The following is a 15,071-nucleotide window of genomic DNA, read 5'->3' on the forward strand; positions in this document are numbered from 1 at the left end:
ACAAAGGGGGAAATAACTATAAGGGGGCATAGTAGATCCTCGCTGACCCCCTAGGTTTGATGTGGAGGTTTTAAAAGGGCCCCGCGGGGCAAAAAAAAATAATAATAATAATAATTGAACGGCTGAATGGATTTGCACGAAACTTGGCAAAATATTAGGGACTGGTAGCCCGATGTGCCTTTGCTAGGTCTCAATATATGTGCTCCAGTGGATTTTGAGAAATTAACGTTCAAAAAAAGATATATATCTGTAACAGCGCTCCGCTTCGCGTAACGGAGGTTTGCGAAGCTGATTGGTCATTCTGTCACTGGGCTATAGTTGGGCTACATCTGGCTGATATTTGGGCTACATTTGTTTTTTTGTGTGTCTGGCGGCCATCTTTGGGCTACATTGGGCTACATTGGGCTTCATTGGGCTACATTCGGCTAATTAGCAAATAGCTCATCGCAAACTAGGAATGGTAAAGAATCGCTATTTATTCCTTAAAGTTCGCTATTTAGGAAATGCAAATAACTTTGATGATACATATGGCGGTTCATCTCTAACAAGATAAGAAGCATAGGGATACATTTATGATGACTGGCGCATCACCAGGGATGTGTTAGTCATTCTGTGCCGCTGTTCCGTCACCTATGGTGTGCTGCATTTACAATGCGGCGCATCATGGGGCAAAAACAGCACAGATGCGTGATGTATCTGTGCCGTAAAGGTGGCGCATTGCTGGAGTTGTATCGCAAGTGTGATGTAGCTCCAGCAAGGGTCGGGGGTGCCCCTGTCGCAGGGTTTCTGTTCTCACACAGAACTGTGGACAGAGGATTGGAACCTCGGCGAATGCATTGCTGGAGTTGTATCGCAAGTGTGATGAAGCTCCAGCAAGGGTCGGGGGTGCCCCTGTCGCAGGGTTTCTGTTCTCACACAGAACTGTGGACAGAGGATTGGAACCTCGGCGAATTAGGGTGTCCCAAAACTCACGTTAGTAATCAAAAACTATTTAGCAAGCTAGGTACAGTGTCACATTGGATATAACAAACTCTCAATGTTTAGACAATCCAGAATATGAACTTGTAGTACCTCAGGATACGTGGAACTCATGAACAGTCGGTCGTTATAGATTTCTTAGAAACCAGAACATGGAGTTAAGAAGAACAGATGTGTATTTGAAATGTTTATTTACTAATGCCGTCTTCTCAGGCGTAGTACCTTAGATAATAAAAGTACACATATTATCAGTAGCAAAATTACCAGCATAGTTACTAGTACATAAAAAGTGAATGGTGATAGTATGTTAACATGCTGTAAATGAATAAGAGTTAGCAACACTTATAAGCAGCCGCGGGCCGTGGAGGGAGTTACGGTGAGGCAGGGAGGCGGGGAGGGGGAGAAGCAGGGTGGAGAATACAAGTACACATATTATCAGTAGCAAAATTACCAGCATAGTTACTAGTACATAAAAAGCGAATGGTGACAGTATGTTAACATGCTGTAAATGAATAAGAGTTAGCAACACTTATAAGCAGCCGCGGGCCGTGGAGGGAGTTACGGTGGGGCAGGGAGGGGGGGAGGGGCAAGGTAGAGAGGGCTCCACCCTGCTTCTCCCCCTCCCCGCCTCCCTGCCCCATCGTAACTCCCTCCACGGCCCGCGGCTGCTTATATCTCACCCTCCCTAATACACATATTATATTATTTGCTAAGAAGGTCTCTTTGTGTTGGTTTAGGGCGTGCCCATACTTTAGTGTCTTAGATTTGAAGGAATCACATCAGCATACACCAGCTCTCTCTTCATGTGAACCGCATCAACTGTTGTGTATGTGTGTTCGGCAAAGCAATATAAAACCCGCCTCATGCCCAGAATTGGCAGAAGTTGCACTTATGTTATGAGTATGAAGTCGTGGAGATCAGACCTCATAACAATTCTGTATCGTGTTGTTCTTGAAACTTTAGCACTCGCTGTACAGATATAGTTTAACAAGTAAAGCAGATAGTAGACCAATAACCTATTATTCTCATGTAAACCACGATGAACTACTAGGTGGAAAGCTAAAGCAACAACTAAGTGTCGTGTGCAGAAGTTGCAAAAAAGGAAAAATGGCGTTTAAACCGGTAATGAGCCCATGCTAACTTAACACGGTGTAAAGATATCCAGGACCTAGATGACACCTCCTCATGATCCGGAAACGAACTGAATAAGATAATAGAAGTGCCATCTCATGAGAGCAGATTGCAAGTTTATATGTGGACGGTCCGCAAGGTAAAGCATTAAAAACTAGGAAAATTTAATGCTAAAGAAAAATAAAACAGCCAAGTACTTTATCGAGTCTTAAGCCAATAGGCAAGGTAAATAATAAAAACTTGACAAATAAGTCAATGAATTGTCAATGAAATGCTAGTACTCAGCATATCAAACATGAAAAAGGTCTATGACATAACTGTGTATGCAAAATAAGCTGCAACAGCCTCCAATAGGAAGTCACCGTCTTCATCCGAAAACAGTTCAGCCATCCAATTTAAAAGCGGAAAAGAACATACGTGCTCTCCCAGCACCGGATCCTCTATCACCATCAGAGGACAGCTCGGTGGGTTTTCAAGAAAGCTCTGTTCCAAGAAAGACTGTGCTGCCGCCAGTAAATTCCAGGGACCAAGTAGTCCATGCATCAATGCCACAGCCATAATCCTTTCGCCAGGACAAACCAACTCGTGAGTAATGATAGGAGTCATCAGCTGATTAAAGTCGACGTCAGGAGAAACCGGTCCGCAGAGACACAAATCAATGGCCCAATCGAAATCACAGGTCAGGCAGTGAAATACAGGCTGGACACAGGTGAAGTAGGAGAATCGAAAAGATAATCCATATGCCGTGCTTAATATCGCCAACGGCATTGTGCCATAATATTCTAGCATGCGATTGCGGAACAGTGTCAGCAGCTGCAGGGTCGGAGGTTGCATAGGAGGGACATCCATATTTAAAAATGTAAAAAAGCACAAGAGCGCCCGCTGGTAATGCAAGTAAAAATGCCAATCCACGAACCAGAGTGCAGAAAATACAATGAAAGGAAGCAGGGATGACTCCAAAGATTTTCTCAAATGAAGTCACGAGACCACTGGTAACAACTTTAAAAAAGTGTGCCAGGGATTTTGTGGAGGATGCGTTAAAGATAGTCGGAAACATGTTGCTGAAATTGAAAGGCAAACCTGTGTACGGGTGTTCGCTATGTGAAGTACGAAAGTTTCACGGGCCGAACTCAAGGCCACCTCTCTCTGAGACAAAAGAGCTCTTATTCTTGCCATGCCGTTGAAACGTGTCCCAAGGTTGGTATTTGTGGCCAGATTGAAAACTCCCTATGTTCATGTGTGGGAGGAAATAGAACATTTCTGCAGCAAATAACCCGTTCACTTACTGTTACGATAAAAGGAATACTTTTAATTAACTCAGAACAATCTTCATTATTGAGCATCAAATAACTACCATTTTCCAACAACTTGAACGTGGGGATGATAGCAGGAACTGGCGTGCCTTGCAACACGCAAGCCATATTTGGTCGGTGTTTGTTGCATGAATCGTGTAACTGTATGTGCCTACACATTAGTGAATGATCTGGCGTCTCAGTGCATTCCTCTCCATTCAGATAAACTTCTTGATCATCTTTGAAACATCTGTATGTGTATGGAAGCGACCAGACCTCATGAAGAAAAGCACTAACTAAAGGTTCATAACGACCTATTGGTATATATTTCATACAATTTGAAAACTTATATAAAGCAAAAGGCAGCGTTATTAAACCGTGGATAAGGCATGTTGCCAAAAAACCCGCAATCCTCTGCTGATGATGTCACTGAGCATGTCATGAATGATGTAATATGTGACATCATCAGCAGTGGATTACGGGTAATGGTATCCCTAGTTTACTCCCCTATAGCTGTCTTTCTTTTAACATAAGTGTGTGTTTCCTTCCCTTATACTTACTGTTTTTGGTTCGCTTCCAGTTCGCGTACCAGCGAGCGAACTAGGAAGCGAACTAAGAGAAATAGAGGTTGGCACAGTTCCAAATATTGTACCAATTTTTTAATAACGGGGAGGTAGTTCTGAAAAGAACTTTTTTTTTTATTTTTCTGAACATTTTTTTACTGTTTTTGAATTTTTCGGAACAGTTTTATATTTTTTGGGGTTTTTCTTGGAGGGGGCAATGAAAACGATTCATTGTAAAGGGCTCAACAGGAGCAACAAAACAAAAAAAAGAAGTATTTATTATTTTGGGCGTTTCGGACAAACTTGCATATGATAGTCAATAGCTCTGTTGATCAGAGTGATGCTTTTTTCTCCGTAGGAAATGAATCCATCGCAAAATGCGCAGGTGTGTTTTACATCACCAAATCTCATTTGTATATTTGGCACCATCTCCCTGCCCTCTGGTCCCGTTACTTCCGGTACAACAGATCTTCTGGCCATAATAGGGAGATTATCTAGGTCGTTCCGAAACTGTGCAGCACTGTAGTTGTTAGGATGCCACCTAGTCATATGGCGATGCATTGTGTAGTTTCCGAAACTGTATTTTTTGTCGGTCCCTCTGGACAGTCTATCTTGACATATAAGGCAAGTTACGTATCTTGCATTTACTTTTTTCTGACCTTTGGGAATTTTAAAAAATTGCCAAATGAAGTTTTCTTTCCGGTGAGACGTCCTGGGCTGCTCAGGCAAAAACTGCCTCTCTTCGTGCTCGTCCTCCTGTTCCTCTTCTTCTTCTTGTTGAATTACAACTTGAGCAGGTGGTCCACTCTTCCTTGGATGTGGTGGAGGTGGTGGGGAAGCACCAGCTGAAGCTACTAAAGAAGCCATTGCTCAGTGATCACAAAGGGTCTTTCTCTCACAATGATGAAAGTCAGAGTGAGGAAAGAAGGAGGGATTTTCATCATTTGGGAAAAACAAGAGTTCTCAACCAATCAAAAGTGTTCATTTTAGATTATATGACCTAGTCTTACATCATTAGGAAACCAAAAGTGAAATGAACCAATGAAAAGTGTTATTACCAAGTCACATGACTTGCTGTGTTTACGTTAAGCGCTTTGCAGGGCCTCCCGGTTTGCTTCCAGAAACCTGCGCTTTGCGACTCGCTTCGCGTACCAGTTCGCTAACGTAGCACGTCATATGACGTATCACGCGACAACGTGAAACGTCATGCGGACGGGAGGCGTCACGATGTTGTTTTCTAACGCGGCACTTGCGGTAAAGAAACGTTTACCGGCTCGCGGTCTATTTCGCGGCATCAAGGTCAGCTAACGGGAAGCTTCCCGATTCGCGAAGCGGGAACGAAGAAAAAAAAATATTAAAAAAAAAAATTATTCATAAACATATAAAATATATTTTTGGATTTAAAGAAGAATACATTTTACAGCTACAGATATTAGCTGTTAAAAAACCAATGAAATTCACAGAAAAAACCATAGGTTATAGACCATATATAGTTAGGAATTAGCATTTACAAAACCTTGAAAATTCACTGAAAAAACCATAGGTTATAGACCATATATAGTTAGGAATTAGCATTTAGAAAACCTTATTTTACTCACACAAAACCATTGAAATTCCATGTATAGTTAGTTGCACTAACTATATATCGCGCACCCGCAATCCACTGCTGATGATGTCACATATTACATCATTCATGACATGGTCAGTGACATCACTGATGACATCACTGATGACATCTCAAATGACATCACTGATGACAACATCCAGTGACTGTATGTTTCTGTAAAGTTAAAATATGTCTTAGATATTGAAGAATGAGTGGATGTATAAGTGTCTGGATGAAGGATTTAGTAGGTGCGTGACTGACTGTATGAGTGAGTGATTAAATGTGTCTCACTGAATGCATGGGTTAGTGACTAAACTGTCTTAATTTGTGCATCATTATGTCTGTTGTGATGTAAACTGCTGCATGTGTTGATCATTAGCTATACGAGAGGCTATATGTGTTATTAATTGGTTGCCCAAGTATTTCTATGGGAGATTGAGTTTGTGTGGGGGTGGCTGGGAGGTGTGTGACTCTGTGCATAGATGTGTGAGCAGTTGATTCACTAGGTGTATGAGTTCAAGAGTGCATGTGGAAAAAGCTACATGGGCGGTTGACTGTGTGCATGAGTGTATTGATGAGTGAATGGATATCTCAATGCTACATGTCATAGTAAGTACATATGTAAAACACAGTACATGTGAGAGTTGGCATATATAAATAACTGTGCATGAGAGCCACTGAATGTGTGAGTGGCTGTATGGATCATTGTGAACTTGTATCAGGGATTGTATAAGAGACTAAATATGTGTTAGTATATGTTTGAATAAGTAAGGTGTGTATAACTGTATAGTTGAGGAAATGGAGGTGAGATTGTTTCTTTGCATGACTGACTAGGTGTGTGAGTAACTCCATGGATGAGTGACAGTGTGTGAGTGTCTGTATACACTGAGTGTATCTAAGGTTATATTAGAGTCTGAAGAGGTTTATCGTATTAGCACAAGAATGATGTCAAATGAGATGTCATCAGTGATGTCATTTGAGATGTCATCAGTGATGTCATCAGTGATGTCACTGACCATGTCATGAATGATGTAATATGTGACATCATCAGCAGTGGATTGCAGGTGCGCGATATATAGTTAGTGCAACTAACTATATATGGAATTTCAATGGTTTTGTGTGAGTAAAATAAGGTTTTCTAAATGCTAATTCCTAACTATATATGGTCTATAACCTATGGTTTTTTCAGTGAATATATATATATATATATATATATATATATATATATATATATATATATATATATATATATATATATATATATAAATATATTAATTGTTTACAAACAAAATATGGTGGTATTACTCCAACAATAAATAGTTCTTTTGAAAAAATTGAAAATTTCTTTAGAAACAAAAAACTAGGTGGCATTTTTTGCATTTAATGTATTCTTATGCTACATACGAAACTAAATTGACACTTAATGCTTCAAACTGTAAAGATTTGAAAAACCCTGATACACAGACAATAAAAATGTTTGCTCTGAAAAACACATGGAAATAGCAGCAGCGCTTTATGGGAAGGCATAGACATAAAGCCTGGCACCAACAAAGCAGGTTATAGCAGAATTTAAAAGCCCCGTAGGCGAAACACAATAGAGCAAAACTCTTATAGCTGGGGGAGACCAAACAGACAGGGGAGATCAAATAGTTAGCTTCGAGCTGTATTTCTAATCTCCCCTCTGACTAGGGGGAGACCAAACAGATGGGGAAGATCAGCTAGTTAGAACACCGGCATTGATTGCAGTGCAGAGCCCCGGTGCCCGGGCGGGGCAGCTGGGCCTGGACAGACCCCCGTCCCCGAACGCCCCACGCCCACCGCGGATGATGAATCGGCCCCGCTGAAGGATCAATGGCTTGTCAGCGCTGGCTCCACTCTCTCCCACACACCACAGGGCAATTAATTGCGGCCTGTCCCCTCATCCCTCATCCGCTGCTGGCACATATCGATGCAGTTTACTGCTTAGGGCCGCTTTATCACCTCAAATAAACAGCGCGCACCCCTGCTCACCTCCGGCTAGTATAGGCCGGGCTTGTGCACACCGGCAGGGGCGGCCGAGGGACCGGGACCCGCCGCAGGGCGCCCGCAAACCCGTGGAGGGGAAAAGATGGAGAGAGGGAGGCGTGTGTGGGGAGTATCACTCTCTTTCCCACTCTCTTCCTTCGGTTCGCTGTATGTTTGTAACAAAGACGAGAGAGTTGAAAGAGGCCACGAGCACTAAGCACAGCAGACAGAGTACTTGAGAGATGCTGCGTCTTTGCCTGACCCAATCACAGCTTCCACCTGTAGAGCGCGCACCATAAGTCCCAGCGACTCTAGGCGCTTCTACAACAGCTTCGGAATGATGAAAGGCAGGGTCAGTACGAGCCTCGCAGACTGCGGGACTCTCAGCAGACGCTCAGCCCATTGCGCTACATTATCCAGTCTGTACCTAGTTACTTTAGAGCACGCTATTTTACATTAACACACGCGAGAACTGAATCACGTGAACCCACCTGGTGTGATGCATGTGATGTTACCAACACAAAACGTATTTATATCACAAACACGTTAATTAAAAGGGAGTAAAGGGACGCTACGTTTACCCCCAAAATGTTTCCACCACAAAAAGAATGTTTACACCAAAAAACGAAGCATACGTTTGAAAAGAGAAGGCCTACTGCAAACTTTTCCAGGATTTAAAGTACTTTGTTCAGCGGGCCTAGCTTAGTCCTTGCCCAGCCAGGGCTCTATTGTGGTCGGCCTGAACTTGTGACTTTGTCCCAGTCCAGCTCATCCAGATAGACACAGGTGAAGCAGTGTGCCTTTAAGCACTACATTTAGCTACATCTTTAAAATTGCATATCTCCGGTTCATCGGTTTGATTTTTGTTATGGTCTGAAATCTTCACCTTATCTCTGTTTGAAGTGCTACATAAATACGTTACACATTGCCTCTAAGTTAGGCCTGACTGCTTTTGTGGCAAATAAACAGAGAGTTAAGCACCGGTTTGTCGGGTTTGCAAGTGTTTTACTCTAACAAGAATTGTGGTTGCTACTTGAGTAGGGTTTCACACCCCTCAACCAATAAAAACAATTTCCTACACTTCAGGGACAGGCGCAGAGACTTAGCTGCTCTCCTCTCTGTTTGTTAACCACCCCGGCATTCATATATGCTAACAGGAAGTGTGGGAGAGGGTAGTAGAGATGGAAAGTACAGTGTTAACAACAGAATGATGATATACCTTGCTGAAGATCTATGAAATTGGTATAAAGACGATAATCTGTAATGCAGTAATGTGTAAATGTGGGCAAGCTCCTTAAGTTAAATGGCAATATGGGCTTTGTAGAAGCTGTTAGGAAAGTAGCTTTAAAAGGTGTACTTTACTGAGGCAGTGTGGAAACTGTGATGAAATATGTCCTTTACTGGGATAAGTAAAACGGGCAGTATCAGCCTGATAGGTGAAGAACTCCCAGTCTGCTATTTAACTGATATTACAATTGTATAATGAGATATACATTCTATCAACATGCTACTGTCTAAAACACATTGGGCCTCTGGTGCCCCTTATGGGGAGCACCAGAGGTTCGGTCATATTCTTGCATCTGACTTTTGTATTAATGTTGTGTGATACGTGTTTTTATTTATTGACTCGTTATCTCAGCATGCACTATATTTCATTGGAGCAACCAACTTCTTTGTGCTGCAATTTGTGAATGATTATGAACACTTTTTTCACCTTCATGGATGAATTTGATGCCAACAACAGCTTGATCACACACTGTGAAATTGCTGAATCTGTGGTGTCATCTTATTGGAGGTGGGCTTAAAATACTTGTCAGCACAAATTCTTATTTGTTGGGATTTAAAGTCTGAGTGGACTAATTGTTTTTGGATATTCGGAGGGGAATATGTATGTATCACTCAAACGTGGTACCGAACTCATTATATTTCCTTCTTGTGCATAATTTTCCAGCTCATTGCTTCATGACAAAAAGTTGTGAAGCTTGTAAATTGTGTTCATTCATTTCTTTCTTTTTGTTTCAGCAATGTGTCTCTCAGAGTACAACAAGCTTGTTTTAAGCACTCCAACAATCTTCTAAGGTTGCAAGCTTTTCCAAGTAACAATTCTCAAAGTAGTCTGCCCTCTTGAAGCAGTTCCTTGACTCCTCAATAAGTAATAGATGTTTTTTTAAGAACATGTGCGTGGAAACTGTCAAATATAAGACAACTGTTTTTATTTGTGTTTTTTAGAAAGATACACTCAGGAATCCCGTCTTGTTGGTAATTTCCAGATCCAGGAAAGACATTTTGCTCCTGACATACTTCATGGAATACGGTATGTCTGGCATGATCATATTTAACCCCTAGAAGATTTTATAAAGTGAGTCCTCTCTATTGTTCCAGATATTGGACAGTCGTGATGTGGCACTGATAATATTTATTGTGACCATAACAGTTACAGTTTCATAGCACTACTGGAGTAATATTGCAGAAAGTGCCCTGGGGCTGCAACGGGCATGTGCACCTGCTTTGAGTCCCCTTGGGGATCTTTGGCATTACAGGAGGTGCTTCAGATGCTTGTGCGGCCCCTTCTGCAATACTGATAGGCTGGAGCACATGTAGTGTCAGCGCTATCTCAAGAGGGCGTCCCTCATTTGTCTGGGGACATGTCCCGTGCAAATGAGGGAATGTTTTTGCCTCTGTGCCCATGTCGTTTTATGGACAGGGTTGCCAACTGCACACTGCAATATGGAGCAGTTTTGAAGCAGCCGTTTTGAAATCTAAAATGAGTTTTTGGTGTATATAGGTTGTCAGGAGGTATATTTTCCGATAATTCATGAAATTGGTTACTAAATATCGGTGATGTGTAAAGAACAGACACATCTAGGTGTTCATGTTTTGGAGCACCAAGTGAGAAGTTATAGGATGTTTGCTAAATGTTTAATTTCCATCGCGAGAGAACCAATGAAAGGTACCAAAATTACCCAAAAATGAAGTGACCTTGATATCTGCATTAATCCTACTTTGATTATTTTACTGCAAAGCTAAAGGATACTACATGTCTGTACATAATAAGCATCCAGCTTTGTGGAACTTTCTTTGAGCATAGCTTCCAGCCTTGCTTGACTGAAGAGTTTTAACCTCTTAAACCTTCTAGGCCAAATAGAAAACTCTTGACTGGGACAAACAGGGAATCATCACCTTAATTAGTTCAATTGCCAGTGAAATAACTCTTTATTGTATCACTAGCAGCCCCTCCCGACGTTGTCCGGGTATGAATTGCTGCCGGCCAGTAGTATATTGTTTTGTAGGATTTCGTTTTGATAGCATTTCTTATCTGTGACAGGCCTGTGAAACGCTCCGATTCACAGTGCACTGCTGATGCACTTAAGAGTGCGCGTTCAGTAGTGTGTGAACTCGAGTTTCCCTACTTTATTTTTCCTTGCAATATTATATAGCGCAAACTCGACAACATGGCATGAGCACAATTTACATTACAGGAGAACACATTCATTTGTGGTAGGCACGGGGAGACAAAGCGATTTGCCTGGAATCACAGGATGTTGCGCTGATGCAGAGTTTCGAACGAAGCTCCCCAGCTCTAAAGTTCTCAATTCTAGAACTTGTGGTGGGAGGTGTGTCTAAAAGTGTATGTCGGTGCTGGCCATCAATGAGAGAGACCTGTGCATTTTTCAAATGGGTGGTAAAAAATATGAGTATGTTACTAGAGATGTGGGCTGCCGTGCAACCAATAGACTTACCGGGGGCGGGTAAACACCATTATTCCGCAACTTTCTTTCCGCATACCATCACTCCGCATACTTTCATTACGAAAGTACCATGACTCCGCAATGCCATTAGAACGCATGGCATTACATTTTATATGCTTTTACCACGCATACCTTTACAACGAAATTCGTTGTAAATACATGAATGGTAAAAGCATGTTTTAAAAAAATGTTTGGATAAGGTAAGTATGGGTATAGGGGTATATGTTTTGGGGTACTGAGGTATATGTTTTGGGGTGTTTGGGTATTTTAAGGGTTCAGATATAGTTTTGGGTTATGGGGTACCGGGATAGTATTAGGGATTAGTATGGGTTTTGGGGTACAGGGGTATTTTTAGGGTTATGGGGTAGGTTTGGGTTTTGGGGCACAGGGGTATTTTAAGGGTTCAGGGCTAGGTTTGGGTTTTGGGGTACAGGGGTATTTTTAGGGTTCAGGGCTAGGTTTGGGTTTTGGGGTACAGGGTTATTTTAGGGTTCAGGGGTAGGTTTGGGTTTTGGGGTACAGGGTTATTTTTAGGGTTCAGGGGTAGGTTTGGGTTTTGGGGTACAGGGGTGTTTTAAGGGTTCAGGGCAAGGTTTGGGTTTTGGGGTACAGGGGTATCTTATGGTTCAGGGATAGGTTTGGGTTTTGGGGTACAGTGGTATTTTTAGGGTTCAGGACTAGGTTTGGGTTTTGGGGTACAGGGGTATTTTTAGGGTTCAGGGGTAGGTTTGGGTTTTGAGGTACAGGGGTATATATAGGGTTCAGGGCTAGGTTTTGGGGTACAGGGGTATTTTTAGGGTTTAGGGATAAGTTTGGGTTTTGGGGTACAGGGTATATTTATAGGGTTAAGATGGGTTAGTGTTGGGGTATTTTAAGGAGTAAGGGTGGGTTATGATTATGGGGTGCAGGGGTATTTAAAGGGAGCAGGGTGGGATTAGCACACGATATGAGACATGGCATGAAGGGTGGAACGTACCACACGCCCCCAGCATTTGTCACGCCCCCAGAACACGCCCACAGCACAGCACAACGCAGACACGCCCACAAGGGACTACTTTGCTGGCACGGTTCTTTTACCTTTTGAATGTATATGGTGGGCATCTGCATAGCCTATGTCCTTCTGCTGCAACTGTCCTTTCCAAAGCTGTATTGTGTATTGTGATTGGTGCTGTGGTTCCCGAGATTACCCGCCTCAAAGGTTTGGGCTCTCTCTTTATATTAGTATGGATGGATTATGTCAACATACATGTCATACGTAGCAATACCTCCAATAGTCACAAAATTTGATACACTTATATTCTCTTGTTCCTACAATTTGAAGCAATTAGAGCTTGCAGTTTTCGATCACGTCGTAATACGAAAACTGCAAACGTATGGGCATTAGTTAGGGTTTGGTGTATGCCAGACATTTGCAAAACAGCAGCAGATTTACCTTTCGCTCCTTGTGCATATTATATAGGGCCACTCTACATTTTAAATAAGGCAGATGACACGTCCACAGCTTTTGGGAGATGCTCTCTAACTAAGGCCCTAAGGCCGGCGATAAATATATGCAAAGTGCGCTAACGTGTTTCCCCAGGGCGATAGAATTACCAGCGATAGCGGGGAAATAGCCGTTTTGCAGGGAACATCGCTGGTTTTCCACCGATGTTCCCTGCAAAATAGCGATAACCTTGCTGATACGACCCACAGGGTTGTATCAGCACAATCCACCCCCTATATTAGGTATGCCTAAATTTGCATTTTAGCAGACATTAGTTTTCGGCAAAAACAGCGGTTTTCTCCCAAAACTAACATCTGCTAAAATGCGTTGGCAGCCTTGTAAATATCACGAAGTGCACATCAGCTATATTTACAAGGTTGTACTGCCTAGTGATGCCCACTTTGCATCTCATTAGAAATGCAAATGGAGGCGTCGGGTAAAAGGGTGCTAACATGCGCTAATGCATGTTAGCACCCTCTTGTTAATAGGGCGATATTTTCATCTCAGCTTTTTTAACGGCCTTGTAAATATGCCCCTATGTTTCATGTTCAACTATAGGTATACAAGAAGGTTTAACTATTGTTCGCTAGCCTTAAAATGAGAGATCAACAGTGTGATGGCTGGTTTGTCAGACATGTCAGAATTGGATGTAGAGGCCTGTAAATATATGGTCAAAAAGACAGTGACAGCATACGTCATACAGTGTAGTGTCTCTTTGATTATTATGACGAAGGGTATTGTTTTTTTGATGATTGGCCAATGTCTTCACATATGTGGAAAAGATCAACAAGATGTTCGGGTTTTTACATCTTTTAGAAACAATTGGCACGGTATAATCCAGAGGGTATCATAAATATTGTGTGGTAGTTGTAATTTGTGCAGTGTGAAAGATGAAATTCCATCTATGACATTTCACTCCGAGTATGCTTCATCTGGCCCATTAAGTCCAGTTTGGCAGCGGTGCAGTGACCGATCCATTCGGACTCCTTTTATAACAGTAGTCTCTTATCTCTTTCGTCAGTACTTAACAACTTAGGGAATGATGATGATTTTAATAGACTCCGGGGTATTTTTACTAAGATTTTGCAGTGAGTTTGCATCGTAAGTGACGCAAAGCGGTGCAAAATGCTTATTCCATATTTACATTCCAGCTCAGTCATCTGAAAGTAACACAAATCGTCACCTAGCACTGTTTTGCATTACTTAGCTTCAAGGGGATGTTCCATGGGTGGTAAATGGGTTTTCTCATGCAATCATTTATGGTTTTTTGATACAAAACCCTATCTACTATAAAAAGAGGATAGAAGTTTTCACAAAAAAACAGGCACTTTTATTATAGGCTCTATAGAGAAGAAATGCTTTTATTTGCCAACTTTGCATGTGAGCTGCGATATATAGCTCACAGAAAAAGTTTTAAAGCTGGTCTAAGCATAGTATTTTGTACAGAAAGCGCAACATTTCAGTACAAAATCTATGGTATGGTGCAAAGTGTTACATGGTGCATGGCAGCAAATTGTGCGCCAGCACAGGGGAGAGAGCAGGTGTTTAGAAATGGGGGTCTCTAATTGGCAGAGGTATGCACCTTTGTCTAAATAGGGACCCTTGCTTATAGGCAGGGTAAGGGAGCTACACACTTTAGAAAATGTAAATGTAAATGTGTTGGACTTGTAAAGCGCACAGCTGCCCGTGAGCGTCCCAGCGCTTGCTTAGGGAACCCGTCCTGGTATTCCCCTGTGAGAAACCCCGGCAGGGTGTCCACAAGGTGAAAGCCAGGCATCCCGCCGCGAGGGGGGGTAGTGGAGATTAAGCAAGCTATTGCCCAGAGTCGCAGAGTGTGACCCCGTGAGTTGAGTAGGCACCAGAGCGAGAATTGTCGAGTCCGTGGAATTTTGAGCCCGAGACCCGCCGAGGCGGGGAATCGAACCCTGGTCCACGGTCGATCTCAGCTTCCGGGTCTGCCGCCTCTAACCACTGAGCCACGCTTCTCCACAGAAAACCCCTGCTCACCCCCTTGGTAGCTTGCCACGGCCAGATAGGCTTATACCAAAGTATTTGTACCCAAACACATAGTAACACAGTGAAAACACCACAAATGGACATCACACCAGCTTCAAAAAATTAAGTATCTTTACCTAAACCAAACAAGACAAAAATCCAACATACATGTATCAAAATATCACTTTTAGGACAATTACCTTGAAAATATCACTTGTAGAAACAAATTGCTCCACCTGGGGCTATTATGACATCGTGACAGGCATTAAT

General features: G+C 42.3%; 1 long non-coding RNA gene across 2 annotated transcripts in view; it reads left to right on the forward strand.

The window, feature by feature from the left end:
* The window catches only part of LOC144821796 (uncharacterized), a 239,786-nt gene that overhangs the window by 61,052 nt on the left and 163,663 nt on the right, over positions 1–15,071 (forward strand). For both annotated transcript variants that reach the window (XR_013608445.1, XR_013608446.1), the window contains exon 4: positions 9,804–9,888. This is a non-coding gene — a long non-coding RNA (uncharacterized LOC144821796). The remainder of the gene's footprint in view (positions 1–9,803; positions 9,889–15,071) is intronic.

This window comes from Lissotriton helveticus, chromosome 2_2 (genome assembly GCF_964261635.1).
Source record: "Lissotriton helveticus chromosome 2_2, aLisHel1.1, whole genome shotgun sequence".
NCBI lineage: Eukaryota > Metazoa > Chordata > Amphibia > Caudata > Salamandridae > Lissotriton > Lissotriton helveticus.